Source organism: Saccopteryx leptura, chromosome 1 (assembly GCF_036850995.1).
Source record: "Saccopteryx leptura isolate mSacLep1 chromosome 1, mSacLep1_pri_phased_curated, whole genome shotgun sequence".
NCBI lineage: Eukaryota > Metazoa > Chordata > Mammalia > Chiroptera > Emballonuridae > Saccopteryx > Saccopteryx leptura.
The window spans coordinates 386,579,807-386,597,147 of record NC_089503.1 but is presented as its reverse complement, the minus strand read 5'-3'; the positions used below and the strand labels follow the sequence as shown (position 1 = coordinate 386,597,147).

Genomic DNA, 17,341 nt, shown 5'->3' with positions numbered 1-17,341 from the left:
ATCCGCTCCCTTTCCTCCTGCTCAGTGGGGCCTCCCGGGTCTCGCAGCCCCAGAACAGAGCAATACACACAACAGGGCGCCACCCCGGGACCACTCTTGGCTTCTTAGTGTTTCCTCCAATTGAGAAGCTGAGGACTGGCCCAGACAAGAGGGGGGCCTCTAGGCCAGGTGTCAGGAACCTTTTTGGCTGAGAGAGCCACGAATGCCACATATTTGAAAATATAATTCCGTGAGAGCCATACAATATGTTTAACACTAAAGACAAGTAAATGCGTGTATTTTATGTAAGACCAACACTTTTAAAGTACAATAAGTCTCTGAATTCTTTTTAATAACATTGTTATGCTGTTGCTAACCAATGATGAATAAAGTACTTCTTACCATTAATGTGACTTCTGGTGCTGCATGGTTTTGCTGATGGCTTTGTAGTCTGGATGATATGTGGTGAGGTTAAGCTTCATGCAGGCATTGAGACTTCCATCTGTTAAATGTGATCATAGGTTGGTCTTAACGTTCTTTAGATGTGAGAAAGACTGCTCACATGCATACATAGAGCCAAACATTGTCAGTGCAGCAATACTCACACGCTGCAGTGTGTGGTATGTGATGGGAAGCGCGTTCCAAGTTTTGACAGTCAGCTGGTCCGCAGGTTGAAGTTTTTTCATTTCTCCCCACTTGTGTTTGCTTGCCAACTCTGTTTGCTGTTGTGCAAATGTTTCCAAATCTTCATTCAGTGACTTTAATTTATTCACCCACATGTCTGAGGCCTTCAGGTCAGCAGCTTGTAGCTCAAAATCTCTGATGGAGACACTGGGGATGTAACTCAGGTCGGCGCTGTCCACTGCACACTCTTGTGGATGGGTGATGAACTTAATAAGACGAGTGCGCTCACGGAATTCTCCAAAGTGCGCTTTGAATGACTGACTGCAGGAGATTAGATGTGAAGCCCGCTAGCTGCTGGAGATCAAGATGTTGAGCAGGGTCACTTGCTGTGCATGCATCTTTAAACTCTCCCAGTTTTTCAAAGTGTAGTAAACAACCTGTTTCAATGTCAGTGATGAAGAGTTCCAGCTTGTTTTCAAATGCAAACACTGCTTGTTGAAGGGATAAGACTGTATTTCCAATGCCTTGCATTTTCATATTGAGCTGGTTTAGATGTTCAGTCATGTCCACGAGATAATAGAACTTCAGGAGCCACTCAGTGTTAGCTAACTCAGGATGCTCGACGTTTTTCATTTTAAGAAACGTCCGAATTTCGCTCAGACAAGCCTCAAAATGGCTGAGCACCTTCCCTCTTGACAACCAGCGCACATTGCTGTGCAGAAGCAGACCAGGATAATTATTCCCAACTTCATCCAGCAGTGTTTTAAACTGGCGATCATTTAAAGCTCGGGCAACAATAAAGTTGACCACCCGAATGACCAGCGACATCACCTCACCAAGCTGCTTGCCACACATCTGAGCACAAAGAGCCTCCTGATGTAGGATGCAGTGAAAACTTAGGATGGGTCTCTTTTCATGTTCATGAAGAAGCGCTACGAATCCCCTGTTTTTCCCCACCATGCACGGAGCACCATCAGTACACACCGAAATAAGTTTATCCATCAGTAGATTTTTTTCTATAGCAAACTCAGCGAATGACTTGCATAAATCCTCCCCTCTTGTTGTCTCTTTCATAGGCAAAACAGCAAGACTTTCCTCACGTAGTGTGTCACTGACAGCATATCTTCAATCAAGTCCCAATGACCACTGCTTCTAGCTGGTAATGATTCAGGTAGACTGGAGAAGCCATCTGCAGCATGCGTGGATATGGAGCTTCTGTTCTCCTCAGCCTGGAGAGATGATACCAGGGTGCTTTTCCCTGGAGCTCTGCAACTATGGCATGGTAAAGAGAACCTTGGGATACACTAAGCTGGGTGGCAAAGGTAAATTCATAATAGAAGTTGGGTAAAAGGAGAAAGAGAGCTCTAAATTAGGAGTAGGTCCCAGCCTGAAATATGAATGAGGCATTGAGGCAGAAGGAATAAAGGCAACACTTTATATTAAACAAAGCAGCAGAAAATAGGACTATCAACATCCACAACAGAGATCTTCGAGGGAAGAATAAAAAACCTGACTATTCAGGCAAGACATGGTTAAATGAGATCAGTTTACCTGCTACTTGGAAGAAATACCCTAGGCTCGTCCACAGTGACGTAGATGGGGCCGACAGCTCTGGGCACATTCAGCCTTCAGTGGCAAACCCCAGCACGCTGGGCAAGGTCAGGTCACTGGTGGCTGGAGCAGGGCTGGAAGAGAATGAACCCTCCCTTAGAGGAGCGAGGGGGAAGCCTACCTTCCAGTGTCCCTGTTTCCTCACAGCAAAAGCAGGTAAGCCTGGCAGGCTTTGGCTCAATGACCTTCCTTCCCACTATTGAAGCAGGACCCAGATGGAGTCCTATGAGGCCCCATTGGGGCGTTGGAGCCTTTAAGGGTGTATCTCAAGAGCTAGTATTTCACCTGATGTCTTTTGGTCTTTTTTTGCCTCTTGGTACCTTAAAAGCCATGCTCAGAAGATCTCGCTGAGGGGTTTGAGGATCCCCATCTGCCTATATAAACCTTTTCCGTATATCTGGAGCTATTTGGAAAAAAAAGCAGTGTTATTATCTGGATCAAATAAAAGAGGGTAGAAGTTTGCAGGAGAAAAAGATTTGGCGTCTCCTGTTCATCAGCATTCAAAAGAAATGTTTTTTTTAATGATAAGGTAGATTTGCAGGAGTTCCAGGATATGACTCCCCCTTTTATATTTTTAAAATTGACCTTAAATATTTCCTGGGTACACTTTAATAATACCTTGACTTTAAAGATTTTAAGAAATACCTATAATTCGAAAGGTTTGACAAAATACAGTAAATGCTTTTGCTACATAGTCAGGAGCATTGTCAGCTTTAATCACATCAGGAAGTCCAATAATAGAAAATGCATCCAGACAATGAGCTATAACATGCTTAGCAGCCTCTCCTGTTCTGGCAGAGGTTACTATAAATCCAGAATAAGTATCCACTGTAACGTGGAAATAGGACTGTTTGCCAAATGAAGGTATATGAGTAACATCCATTTGCCAAAGTTGTCCTGATAAGAGTCCTTGAGGGTTAACTCCAAATGAAGGGGCAGATTGTAGTATAGGACACCTCAGACAGGATTTACAATCTGCCGTGCTGCTTCCAGAGAAAGTTGAAACTGTTTACACAGGGCTGCAGCGTTCTGGTGATGAATAGAATCAGAATGGATTGCTTGATCTGTCATGGTTGCTCCAATAATTTTCTTTTGGGTAGTCTGATCAACAAGGGCATTCCCTTGTGCTAAAGCTCCAGGGAGCATGGAGTGAGCTCGAGTATGTCCTATAAAACATGGAGCTCTGTGTTGACGTACGATAGTCTTTGAAGAAGGAGAAACTGCTGAAATAGTTCATCAGCAGTTGTCCCTAAGACAGCAGTCTCTATAGTGGAAACAACCATAAGTAAATATTTGCTGTCTGTATACAGATTAAAGGAGGAATATGGCAAATGCTGAAAAGCCATGATAATGGCATGTAATTCTACTCTTTGAGCTGATTTTAAGGTGACTGCTTCAGTATAAAGTTGTCCATTGATCATTCAGCCTACTATTCCTGAGCTGGACCCATCAGTAAAGACTGTAGGTGCTTCAGGAATGGGCTCATTAACAATAGTTTTAGGGAATACAAATGTAACTATTTTATCAGCTGGGTAGTGAGAATCAATTTGGCCTGTAAAATTTACAAAAGTAATTTGCCATTTAGTGGAAGTTTCCCAGAGCCATTGTTGTTGATCCTTTGAAAAAAGGAACAATAATTTGAAGCTCAAAAACTATAAACTGTAAGAGTCGCCTATGCCCCTTGATAATCAAGGAGGTGACAGGATCAAAATATGGAGATAAAACTTTCTTAGGAGTAACAACTAAATGAATCCATTCAGTAGGACCTGAAGCTTGCCACAATAGTCTTGTTGGAGTGTAACTCCAGGGACAAATTAGTAAGGCAATTGATTCTTCAGGATTTATGCATTTTAGTTGTGATTGTTGCAAGTCTTTTTCTACAAGCTTTAAAGCTTGCTGTCCTGCAGCTGTAAGTAGCCGAGAAGAAGCTGGTTCAGCTGAGCCTCTAAGAATATCAAAAAGTGGCTTCAGTTCTCCAGTAGTTAATTTCAAGGAAGGTCTAAGCCAATTAATGTCTCCTAATAATTTCTGGAAATTGTTTAAAGTTTGCAAAATGATCTGCTCTGATTTCTAATTTTTGTGGACAAATTTGCTGTCCCTCAATAATTTGTCTTAAATAAGAAAAAGGTAAAGATTACTGTACTTTTTCAGGAGCTATATAAAGTCCTGATTCTTTCAAAGAATATTCTCGTTGTTGCAGAATGGTCAACACAGTGTCTTTATCTGGATGAGTAATAAGAATATTATCTATATACTGAATTATGTACATCTTAGGGTGCTGCCTTAGTACTGGAGAGATAGCTTGAGCAACATATTTTTGGCACAAGGTAGGACTGTTAGCCACACCTTGAGGCAGAACTCTCCACTGGTATCGCTCCATTGGAGCCTGGAAATTAAGTGAAGGAATACTGAATGCAAAACACTTGCAATCATGAGTTCTCAAAGGAATAGTAAAAAAGCAATCCTTCAAGTCAACAACTACAAGGTGATAATCCCATGGAATGGCAGAATTAGCATCCTTATACTATTCTTCTAACTGCCTGAATTAGCTGTGAGACAAATTCTTGAAATGACTTTTTAGGGCCCTGCTTAATTTTGCTCAATTCTTTTTTTTGTTTGTTTGGGTTTTTTTATTTGTTTGTTTTTTTGTTTGCTTCTGATTTGTGGTTGGCCGAAACACTTGACTGTAGAAGAACAACTCTATTCCTGAACGCAGGGCACCAGTCAGCTGTTTTTTAGAACTCGACAGTTGCAGTAGTGTAAAGCCAAGTCTTGATGCTTTGCTGAATTAGTTCTTCTCTTCCCCTGTATATGGTCATTGTTGTTCCATAACATTTGAGCCTCTCACTCTTTCATTGGATGAACACACACCTCACCAGTCTCATTCACCTCTGTTCCCCATTTCCTTCTCTCTACACAAACTCTGCACAAACTGGCTTCTCCTTCAGCACCCCACCATCTTGGCTGCTTCACCTTTCCTCCACGTGGCCTTTCTCTGCTTTCCTCTCTAATGCTAATCTCAGGAACAGAGCTGCTCAATTCTTTTGTTTTGCCTAACTGAGTATAACCTTACACATAAACAAGACAATTTATGCACAAAAAACACAAGTATAACATATAACTTTGATTAATCCTAATACTTAAATTGCTATTTGGCTCCTAACTCTGAACACACCTCACAATGCACTAACCATATACGTAAGTCTTAAGGATCTACATTCTATTCTATTTAAATTTAAATGAGCGCTCTGTACAAGTTCTAAAAACATTTTATTTTTTCTAAATATTAGAGCCAGCATTTCCAATTTTTGCATGCAAAAAAAGGAACTTAATTCAGGCCTTAAAAACAGGCACATTTTAGATCACATTAAACAAAGATTAAACAGAAACAAGAATTAGATGAAACAAACAAACCAGAGAGAAACCCGGGATTTCAGAGCACATCCAGATTAGAAAAATGCCTGCCTGATATTAGGGCATTTTCTGACAGAGGGACTAAAGGATGTGACTAAACAAAATCTCCCCAAGAAAATTTGCTCTCGGCAGTTGCTGGGATATTTCCTATAGTCAGATCCAACACAGGTCCCCTGCCTCAACCTCCAGGCAAAGAACAAGAAAGAAACAAAATGATAGTTCAGAAGATTGTAGCCAAAACATTAAAGAAAATCAGACCATGACAGAAAAGCTGTAATTTTCCTAATACCTGAGTCTCCTATCCAGTCTCAAGAAAGTCCAACTTCCACAGCAAATAATCACCCCCAGAGAGACAAGCACAAGTAATCGTCTTCCAGTCATTTGGGGGAAGAGCCTTTGTACTAATAGTATCTGATAAACCAAGTGAAAAAGGGGCAGTAGGCTCATACTGAACACAAGCAAGTTTAAGCTCTTTCAGAGTTCTAAAAGGTACAGGTTCATGTTCTCGCACTAGTCTCCCCATATCATCCTGTATTTCTACAACAGGAAAATGGGTAAAGCCATCATTTATTGTTTCCTCTATATTTCGAGCCTGGTCTGTAGATTGTTGGAGAGGGGATTTCCCAGGTTTTGAGCTATAGATTTCAGAATCAGTCTGATGAGGGAATGGAGGAGCAGAGGGTTGAACATAGGAAGGAGCTGTGGGCAGTGGAGGCCCCACAGCTAAGGCAGCCATAGCTGCGGATTTTTCATCCCCCGAGTCTTCCTCAGACTCCAAGTTATCCTTGTATTCACAACCCTCTGTTTCCAGCTCACCCTGATACTCTTCAGACAATGATTTGTCTTCATACGGAAACATTTCTACATAAAAGTCCCTTACTTTTTACCCTATCTGTCCCATAATCTTTTACTCCCAACTACACTTTCCCAAAAAACTTTCTTTACTCACTGTGCACACTTCACTTTGGGGAGTTCCGTCACCTTCCTTCAGTTTTAGTTTCCTCGTACTCATACTCAAGTCTTCTGTTCGGTGCCACTTGCCGCGGACCAGCGCGGCTCCTAATAATGATACGGAATTAGAGAAACATACTCATCAAGAAAAAATTGGACCGAGAGGACTCTTCAAATGCCGATGGCAATATCTGAGTGCCCTATAGCCCCAGTTTGCTTTATTATATAGCCATATGCATATCAAGGAAGTCCTTGATACAAAGTTACACATCTGAGGCTAAAACAGGAACCCCCCCCCCCCACCATGCATAAGTGAAATCAACCAACATCTGAACAAACAAAGAGTGAGAGGAAGGGCATGTATATTGCTTCCAGCAACCTAAGGAAGCAAGTGAAGTGGGTGCAAATCCTCAGCATCACAGCCAATATGGAGGTGGAGGGGGGAGAACTCAGCCCTTTGCTAAGCCTCCAATCTAAAAAGGCTTTTTGCCATTTACGGTCCACAACAATTTTCAGTTCCAATTTTCGTAAATTGAGTGTTTTCTTTTTTCTGAGCTGATTTAAGGAAGGGTTTTTCGTTTTCTTAGTCATTTTAAAGAACCATCTTTTGGTTTCATTGATTTTCTTTATTTTATTTATCTCTGTTCTGATATTTATTACCTTTTTGCTTCTGCTAACTTTCCAGTATGTTATCTCTATTTCTAGTTCTAGGATTTTTTAAATTAATTTTTTTTAACAGGGTCAGAGAGAGGGATAGATAGGGACAGACAGACAGGAATGGAGAGAGATGAGAAGCATCAAATATCAGTTTTTCACTGCGACAGTTTAGTTGTTCACATTGATCGCTTTCTCATATGTGCCTTCACCATGGGTCTGGGCCTTCAGCAGACCGAGTAACCCCTTCCTCAAGCCAGTGACCTTGGGCTCAAGCTGGTGAGCTTTTGCTCAAACCAGATGAGTTGGGCTCAAGCTGGCGACCACTGGGTCTCGAACCTGGGTTCTCCGCATCCCAGTCCGATGCTCTATCCACTGCACCACCGCCTGGTCAGGCTATTTCTAGTTTCTTAAAGTGTTAAGTTAGAAAGTTTTAAAAAGTCCGCCAACTGCATTTCCACTGAAGTTTAGTGCCTGCGCACTGCGGGCATGGGGCTGGGTGCGCCGGGAGGTTCTTCCTCTGACATTCGCCTGCTCAGGTCTCCATCTCCTCAGGCCTGCAAATCGTCACCATAACGATGCTCACTCTAACCACACTATTTAATAGTGGCATTTCTTCTTTTATTTTGCCTTAATTATTTCAAAAATTTAAAATTAAAATGTTCTCTATGTCTTCCATCACTTTCTAACATCCTATGAAGGCTTTTACCCCCAAAGATGGCCTCCACTACATTGCCCACTGTGACCCCAGCAATCCCGTCTAGAGGTGGCGCCTAATTCTGTCCCCTTGGGTCAATGACGAGTTCTGATGACAAGAACACGAGGAAGGTGACATTGCTTGAGTTCTGAGGTTCTGACATAAGAGGCCCTGTGGTTTCTGACTTTGCACTTGGAACCCGCCCTTCCGGAACCAGGTGCCCGGCTGGGAGCAGCTACGCCCAGCAGAGAACCAGGGGGAGGTGCCCGAGGCCACCGGGTGAACAGCCCCAGGGAGCCCCAAACAGAGCAAGCAGCAGCTGCAGCCCCGACAGGGAGCCTCTCGAATGCTCTGGACCAGTCGGGCCTCCAGTGACTGCAGCCCAGCCTGTGTCACACGGAGCAGAAGAGCTGCCCGCTGAGCCCAGTCAGCCCGCAGCACAGGAGAGAACACAGAGGTTGTTTACTGTGGGATTGTTTGTTACCCAGGACAGATAACAGGAACACAGAGCATATAATTCACCACTATTAGTGTGTTCTCATTACTGTGTGTCCCCCTGTCAGCCTGTGAGCATCAGGAGAGCGGGGTTTTGTCTGTTTTCACTAAGTGATCACCAGCCTGACGTGAAGCCTGGCACAGAGGCGCTCACTAAGTGTTGATGTAATGAATAATGAATAAATGTTGTGACCAGATTTCCTTAACACTGGGCCTGGGTCTGGGGAGAGGAGACCTGCTGGTGTGTGGTGAGTGTCCTGTATGATGTGTGCACACGTGTGCATGTGTCCGCATGTGTCCTGTGTGAGTCTAGTGTCTCCCTACTGCTCTTGGTCCCCTGAGCTAGCAGCCAGGTCTACACAGTGCCTGCTGCCCTCACACCCGAGCCATGTGGGCACCGCAGACAGGAAGGGCCTGACCACCAGCTGCCTGTGACGTGTCCTGGGCCGGGAAGGGGCTCTGGCTATCTTGCAGGTCATGTCCCTCAGCTGCAGGGCGGGAGGGTCTAGGCAGCTGTCCCCAGACTGGAAAGCATCAAATCTCTGGGTTAGACATCGGGGTAGAGATGAGACATGGAGCTGGGGTGGCACACAGGGGACTGACGTGGTCTAGACTGAGGATCCTGGCACTTAGGTCACCTGAGAGAAAGAGACAGGATACCTGGGACCTGTGTTAAGACAGCTGCAGAGGGGCTGGGACACCCCAGATCCTGAAACAAGTTTTGTCAGTTGTCTGTGTCCTGGCTTACTGTCAGTGTCCTCCTAGCCATGACCGTGTCCAGCTCACAGGGACAGTGTCAGCCCCGCGGGAGTGGACAGAAGTAGATGAGGAAGGGACAGGCACATGTCTGAGCTCATCTGGCCTGGCTTCAGACCACACATGAGGTTTCCCAGAGTGGGACCTTGGGAACCCCAGGAATCAGGACCAGGCTGGTCTCCAAGGTGGGGCACAGGCCCCTGTCCTTGGTTCTGTGGCCAGAACCCAGAGATCACTGTCCAAACACAGCCCCACACGTGTCCCCGTGGCCTGCCCTCCCCATCACAGTCTTCCCTGGTGTCTCCTGCTGTCCTCTCTGCCTTCACCTCCTGATGATCCTCTCCTCTGTCTTCATTTCCCCGGGGCCTCCTGTCCTTCCAGGACCTGATGCCCCAGGGCTCCTCCCTCAGATCCCAGGGTTAGAGACTCACTGGGCTGATTCCCAGGCGCAGGGATCTCCAGCACCAGCCGCGAAAGCAGACATAAGCTAGAGGCACGTGGGGCCCCATCCAGAAAAGTGACAGCCCGGGTGCATTGCAGAACCCACAATGTCTCTGAAGCTCTTCGTGGACCTGGGAACCGGCTGTTACTGCCCAGAGGATCCCTATTGTCTGAGGCCAGTCCCAGCTTCTCGATGGGAGGAAACACTAAGAAACTAATCGTGGTCTGAGGGCGGTGCCCCCCCCCCCCCCCCCCCGCCGTGTGTATTGCTAGTGCGCGGGCTGGGAGGGAGACCGGGGAGGCCCCGCTGAGCAGCAGAAAGGAGAGTGGATCTTTGTCCTACGCGCTGTGGCCAAGCTGGGGCGCCGCCCCGGCTCCGGTATGCTGACCGCGCCGGGAGCAGCCCCGCGCCCAGGCTCGTGGGCCGCGAGCTCCACCTCTTCTGCTCTCTCCTGTTCGAGAAGGCCACCCCATTATAATCGAGAAGTAGAGGCCGTTCCCATCCCTCCCTGTTTCCTTCGGGTGCTCTTTCTAAACGTTTGCACAATAGTATTTACATAACTTGTTGTCAGGAACGAGACGGGGTAAACTGGCAACACCTTGTCATCCCCTAGACTTGTCATTGCCAATAACCCAGCCCTCCCACAGTCTCCACGCCATGCTTCCCACGCTCTGCCCTCCATCTCCCTACTCACCCCGCAGGGTGGCCTAAGCTCTGGAAACACTGGTGCGATTATTTGATCACACATGTAATGTAATATCACCAAACCATTCATCACAAATGTGCCTGTTTCCCAGGCCTGAGTCCACCGCCTGCTACAGCAACTCCCACAATCCTTTGTGCCCACTGGGATCCCAGGTTATTATCCTACCATCTAGTCACCGTCCCTCACCCCTCGATGTCCTCTCCTCCCTCCTCACTCATCTTCAATTCCATGAGACAGCATTTCAATCCCTCCCTTAATCTCCCTTGTCTTGTCACCCTTGCTTGGAAAACTACACAGCCAGGAATTCTACCTCTGCCCTCCCTGCACCTGCCCCGTGCAGCCACAGGAGGCTGGAGACAACACAGACACGTGGATGCTGTCACGTTAACATCATGACCAGACCACAAGGGGGTCCACACTGCTGCCCACAATCATCTTGTCCCTGCACGGCCCCCTCAGTCTCCACCATCCTCTGCTCAAACATCCACCCTCCTTCCCATCTCATCACTGCCAGTGATCTTGTTTCCTGCTTCACTGAGAAAACTGAACACATTAGAAGACGATTATTACAGATTTCCAACACTGTCTACTTGGAGACGTCACCACAGGTGAGCTGTCCACACTCCCAGCCAGAGCTGTCCCTCTGATGGTGCTCGAGGCCTCATCCCTTCTCCTCTACATAAAGGTGCTGGTCCAGCAGTTCTTCCCTTTTCCTCTCTTGTCATTCTTTCCTCCACTAGTCACGTGGCAGCGTGAGAATGCACATCCAGACCTCAGCCTGAGGGAGCATAACTGACCAATGGCCCCACTGCTGTGCTCTCAGATCTGCTGCCCCATTTGCTCTGGGACCTCGCTTCTTACAGGCTCCTTCCCGTCAAAGATTGAGAACAGTGGGGAAACTGAGGCAGGACCATTGCCCCTCCAAAGGCTGACTTAGGCTCCAGGCTCCCTGACACCCTCTCTGAACTTTTCTTACTCTGCCCTGTGCCTTTAGGATGTCTTCAGACAATCTTTCTCCTCTCCATCATTTGGATGACCGCATTGAGCACTTGTAAATTCGAGGATGTACACGTTCCTGTTGAATTGCACAGTGACACACGGCTTCCCTGGGCTTCTCTGTACTGAGAACGTGGGGGACTCACAGACAAACTCAGAGCTACTGAATGAAGATCATTTCACAATGTAACAATCCCGAGTCACAGACACACTATGTGGGAAGTAGAATTCAGGAGCTCTGTGAGTCTGACTGCAGTGCTGGGTAGACACATTTCTGTACCAAGGGGCCAAAATCACTTCTTTACAGATCCAGCTTCCTGATGTTCAGGGTTCCCAAGACTGTGCTCCCCACTGGGGTTCACAGACAACAGGGAGACTGGTCTCTGAGAATCTCCATCCCGTGTTTTCAGACACAGCTCCTCCAGGGTTAAGAGAAACCCTGTCCCTCCACCTCCATTCTCAGGGTGAGCTCAGTCTCTGACATCAAAGTCCCTGGGGTGAGTTTTCTTCTAGAAGAGTGAAGAGAATGCTTAACTCAGGTTCTTTTCTTCAACTGATTTTCCAACCCCCTTCATTCGGATTCCTCTCACTGGGGAATAGAATGAAAAATTGCTAACCTGTTGTCCCAGTAGAGCCCGAGCTCTACGTCGATCAGGCGTGTCCCTGATTGGACTTCCCCGTGCAGTGGGACACTCCTGCTTATCCACAGGGCTGGCAGCCTCTTCGAGACTACTCTTGGGGCAGCTATGACGATGCTACTGTTAAATGCCACCAGAGGAAAGACCCGACCAACACACAAATTAGTTGCAATAATCACACAGGCAATTTATTACTCACAAATCCTTTTGGCGTACCTGGGTACAGCTTAAGGGGACCCCGTCGGCATGCTCCTCTCGGCTGGCTTGGTTAGAGCTCAGAGCAGTGTGGAGACAGTCTACAACAACATTGGAGTCTGGGCGACTATCACAGCAGGGCCCCTCAGCTTTAGTACCATTTCTGGCCAACGCCTTCTAACAGGTGTCAATCTACAGGATTATCACCTCAAAACCACCTTTTTGGGAATTACTCACAGGGAACACCCTTTATGTCAATCTACTAAAATGTTTACCTTAAACCACTTTTAAAGATGTTCTTATTTTCATTAATTTACAAAGTTAATGTAAATAACACCAAGCTACTTCTTATCTATGTATAACTTCACACACACATACTAACTGGGCTCTGCTTGAAAGTCAGTCTGTTTATCACATTTCAGAGTTATGGCACTAAGCCACTATATTAATTCCTATCCAATTGGCATAACTTTACTTAATTTTAATAATTATTTTTAATATCCTTTTAATTACTTTTATATATCTTCCATATTTTTATATTTCTATATATTTAATTACTATAACCTTATATTACTACAACACTTGCTTACCAATCCCCCAGTTCCCCTTGTCTGGTCATCTGGGGGTTTTTTCCGACTATTTTCCAACCCCCTTTATCTAATTATAACCCCATCTCTCCCTTCCACCCTGGAGCGGCATTTAAACTAGCCAATCGAGAAAAAATAAGATTGTACGATCAACACTCCAGCCAGTGGAGCAAGACCCAGCATCCTAAGGCCTGTGTTAGGCATACAAACAGGGTGCCCTGTGCCCGCAGGCTGGCTGGCTGGCTTTCAATAGCGGCAGCACGCCCTTCCGCAGAAGTGATTAAAGTTGCCTTGCCGGTTATTTTGTCTCCACAAGTCTTGTTTAATTCCATCTCTAAAATTAGTCCAGGGGGAGAGATAAGGGGTGGGAGGCACCGAGTCCATTTCAGGGGGAGGGATTCCTGGAAGAGAAGAGGAGGAAGGGGCGGGGCCCAGCCTGGGGGTCTCTCCCTGGTTTCCTCACACAGCCCCTGGGTCAGGACTCAGGGAGACAGGGTGACAAAGAGCTCTCCGCGCAGGAGGAGGGGTCAGGGCACAGTCCCGGGTCCCCAGGCCTGGCTCTCAGGGTCGCAGCCCGAGGGCGGAGTCTGGGCGGGGAAATTCAGTGTTGGGGAGTCCCGATTTCTCGGATTTCACTTCTGCCTCTCACCACCTGTGTCGGGTCCTCCCTCCTGGATACTCATGACGCGAACCGTTGGGTGTCCAGTTTCTAAAAGAAGCCAATCAGCATCACCGCCGTCCCCCTTTATACCGTCTCCACGGACTCCCCTGACTCAGATTGTCCCCAGTCCCTGTCATGTCCCCAGTCATGAGGTCCTCAACCCCCTCCTACTGCTTTCGGGGACGCTGATCTTGACCCAAACCTGGGCGGGTGCATCTGGGTCGGGAAGAAACAGCCTCTGCGGGGAGGAGCGAGGGGACCCGGCGGGGGCGCAGGACCCCGGGGAGGGCGTGTGTCCACCAACCTCGTGCAGATTCTACACAACGGCCCATGCTGACCCCGACCCCTGCTCTGTTGCGGCCCCATTTACATCTCCCGGGACCCCTCCCGTCCTGTCCCGCAGACAGCGGACCCGGGACCCGCACAGGGAAGCGTCGCCGGGTCTCACACCTCCCCATCCCCAGGTCCCCACTCGCTGAGATATTTCTTCACCGCCGTATCCCGGCCCTGCCTCGGAAAGCCCCGCTTCTTCACCGTGGGATACGTAGAACAGCTGTGGGTGGAGCAGGAGGAGCCTCAGTATTGGGACAGGGACACGCAGATCTTCACGGACGCCTCAAACACTTCCCGAGGGAACCTGAACACCCTGCGCGGCTACTACAACCAGATCGCGGACGGTGAGCCACGTGGGCGGGTCCCGGTCACGACCCCATCCCCACGGACGGGCCGGGGTCGCCCGAGTGTCCGGGTCCGAGCTCCACCCGAGACCGTGGGACCCCGCACCCCACCCAGGAGGAGACCGCGGGAACTTTGACACAGTTTCATGTTAGGTTTAGGCTTAATCCTCCTTGTCGCGGCGGGGGCGGGGCCGGGGCGGGGTCTCACTCTGTGCAGGCGAGGTTCCCGTGCGAAGTGGACCCGGACGGGCGCCTCCTCCGCGGGTACAGTCAGTTCGCCTATGACGGTACCGACTACATCGCCCTGAACGAGGAACCTGCGCTCCTGGACCGCGGCCGACGCGGCGGCTCAGATCACCCGGCGCAGGTGGGAGGAGGGCGGTGTGGCGGAGAACTGGAGGAACTACCTAGAGGGGGAGTGCGTGGAGTGGCTCCGCCTTTACCTGGAAAAGGGGAAGGAGACCCTGCAGCGCGCAGGTACCAGGGCCGCGGGGCTCCCTCCTCTCCCCTCGGGCTGCGGTTCCTACACGGAGACAGGAAATGAACCGGGGTCAGAACATCCTCCTTTGGGTCGGGACATTGAGTGAGTCCTTTGGGTTTTCAGATCCGGGACCAGAGAGTGACTCCCCTTCTCTCGGAGACAATTAGGTGCAGTCTCTCCGGGATGGAGGGGAGACCAACCCTGAAATGACCCATCAGCGGTTCCCCTTGACCCTGGCAGTGGCCCTGGGACCCATGGGAATGAATGGGGACCTCACCCCCTGTGTCTGAGGTCTGACTCCTGCTTTTCTGGGTCATTTGGCCTTCACCCAAGTGGGGATCAGAAATCCCTTTATCCCCTCATAGGACAGCCTCCAACCCTGAGCTGTGTCCCTCTGATTCTAGAACTTTCTAAAGACTAGGAGATCATCCCAGTTGCCTCTGTCCACGCTGGTGTCTAAGTTTTGTGCTTCTTGTCCAACCCTAGCTGTCCTGTCTACTCTCAGGATGGTCATGAGTGCTGCTGGAGTGGCTCATGATAGATACAAAGTTCTTGAATTTTGTCACCCTTCTCCTCAGACCCCCCAAACGCACACCTGACTCACCACCCCATCTCTGACAGTGAGGTCACCCTGAACTGCTGGGCCCCGGGCTTCTGCCCTGAGGAGATCACCCTGACCTGGCAGCGTGACAGGCATGACCTGACCCAGGACATGGAGTTTGTGGAGACCAGGCCTGCGGGGAACGGGACCTTCCAGAAGTGGGCGGCAGTGGCGGTGCCCCCTGGAGAGGAGCAGAGCTACACGTGCCATGTGCAGCACGAGGGGCTGCCCAAGACCCTGACCCTGAGATGGGGTGAGGAGGGGACGTGGGCACAGAGCCTCTTAGGGAGCAGGGGCCTCTGGAGGACTTCAGCAGGGTCAGGACTGCGGCCTGGGGGTCAGGACCCTCACCTTCCCTTCCCAGAGCCTCCTCAGGCCACCAACCTTACTGTGGTATTCATTGCTGTCCTGGCCCTCCTTGGAGTTATGGTCGTTGGAGCTGTGATCATTAAAGTTGTGGTCACTGGAGCTGTGGTAGGGGGACCTTTGATGCGAAGGAGGAGACACTCAGGTAGGGAAGGGTGGGGTCTGAGTTTCTTGTCCCAGAGGGAGTTTCAAGCCCAGGAAGAAGTGTATTTGCTTCATTAAAGGGAAGTACTGTCCCCATGCATGTGCTTGCCCAGTCTGGGGCCGTTTGCTAACACTGACTCTTTAGTGAGGCACATGTGAACATGAGGGACAGATTTATCACCTTGATGAGTCAGTGATCATCAAGGTCCCCAACAGTCACAGGTCAGAGGGGAGGGTCCTGCTGAAGTCAGACTTCCTGGAGGGAGATTATTGGTCCAGTCCCCACCCATGTACTTTCCTCAGGTTTCCTGATCCTGCCCTGGGTCTGTAGTCACAGTTCTGGAAACTTCTCTGGGGCTCAGGACTAGGGGTACCTTTAGGACCTCATGGCCCTGCCTCCTCCCTGGTCTCTCACAGGATTTTTTCTTCCCACAGGTGGGAGAGGAGGGAGCTACACTCAGGCTGCCAGTGAGTATGGAGGGGTGACCCCTGAGACCCTGTGACAGTGCAGATGGGAGCCATGGGGGACTTCACCCCCATAGTTCTTCCTTTAGTCTCCTGTCCTGGGGTTTCTGACCAAATCCTGTTGTGTTCTACCCCAGGGCTGTGATGTGTCTTTTAAAGTTGAGACCCTGACGTGGGGTGGGGCTGGGGCAGAGGGGACAGGACCGGGTGATTGGGATTCTCTGTGACATTTCATGCATGAGATGAATTATTGAGAATGTCACAGTTACAGCGACTCACCTGTGTTTGTGATTATTTTCTGTTTCGATGTAAAGCACTTGTCTTCTGAAGACTGAGTGATGGAAGATTTGTTCACTCTCCCGCTTAGTGACTCAAGAGCCTCTGAGTTCTTTCTCTAAAGCAGGGGTCTCAAACTCGCGGCCCGCGGGCCGCATGCAGCCCACCGAACAATTTTGTGTGGCCCGCAGAGAACTTCATGGATTAGTCTGCGGGCCGCACAAAATTGTTCGGCGGGCCGCGAGTTTGAGACCCCTGCTCTAAAGGGCATTTAAACGTGTCTGCATTCCTATCAGAAAATGTGAAGAGCTGGGAGGCTGGTCCCCCCCTGCCCCACGTCCCCTCCCCACACTCCCCTGTCCAGCAGAGGGGGGCTGGGCCCTCCCCATCCCTGTCTGTACTTCATGGAGCACTGAGCTGCAGCTTCTTACTCCCTTATTAAAAATTAGATGTGAATTTGTGTTTTCACTTCTTGCTGAAGGCTTGATGGATTAATTAAAACAGAAGGTCCTAATGTTTGAGAGGAAATAAACAGAAGTGTCAAAAACTTTCTAGAACCTGTGTGTCTGCTGTGCTGAGTCTGTTGCAGGGACAGGAGAGGCTGTGAGGACCGAGTGTGGTCAGGCCTGTGCCCAGTCAGTGCTCAGTGCATTTTGGGCTTTGATGTGGTCACTCCTCAGTTGGGTCACCGTTCTGATCTTGTGTTCTTGTCCCTTCAGTTGTACCTTGTCCCACCAGGACCTTGATCACAGGAACTCAGACAGCACCGAGGCCTTGTGACTTGTCCTAATAACTAACAGCTACAGGCCTGTGGGTGGTGAGGGCTTCATACGCCGGTCAGCCAAGGCTCAGGCCTCTGTCCAACTCTCAGCCCCCTTCTCCTGGATCTTTATTTGTTGTTTCTTAGTTTCTCTGGAGTAATAGG

The 17,341-nt window shown here is 48.9% G+C and overlaps 1 protein-coding gene, 1 long non-coding RNA gene and 2 pseudogenes across 2 annotated transcripts in view; 2 read left to right on the top strand and 2 right to left on the bottom strand.

Annotated features, from left to right (window-relative positions):
* LOC136388487 (class I histocompatibility antigen, Gogo-B*0103 alpha chain-like) overlaps positions 1-7,760 on the bottom strand; it is a 31,042-nt pseudogene extending 23,282 nt beyond the window's left edge.
* The window catches only part of LOC136387728 (uncharacterized), a 132,740-nt gene that overhangs the window by 88,254 nt on the left and 27,145 nt on the right, over positions 1-17,341 (bottom strand). The gene's annotated exons all lie outside the window — the stretch shown is intronic.
* The window catches only part of LOC136387721 (patr class I histocompatibility antigen, A-126 alpha chain-like), a 155,809-nt gene that overhangs the window by 111,331 nt on the left and 27,137 nt on the right, over positions 1-17,341 (top strand). The gene's annotated exons all lie outside the window — the stretch shown is intronic.
* On the top strand, positions 8,029-17,196 carry LOC136388386 (BOLA class I histocompatibility antigen, alpha chain BL3-7-like; annotated as a pseudogene).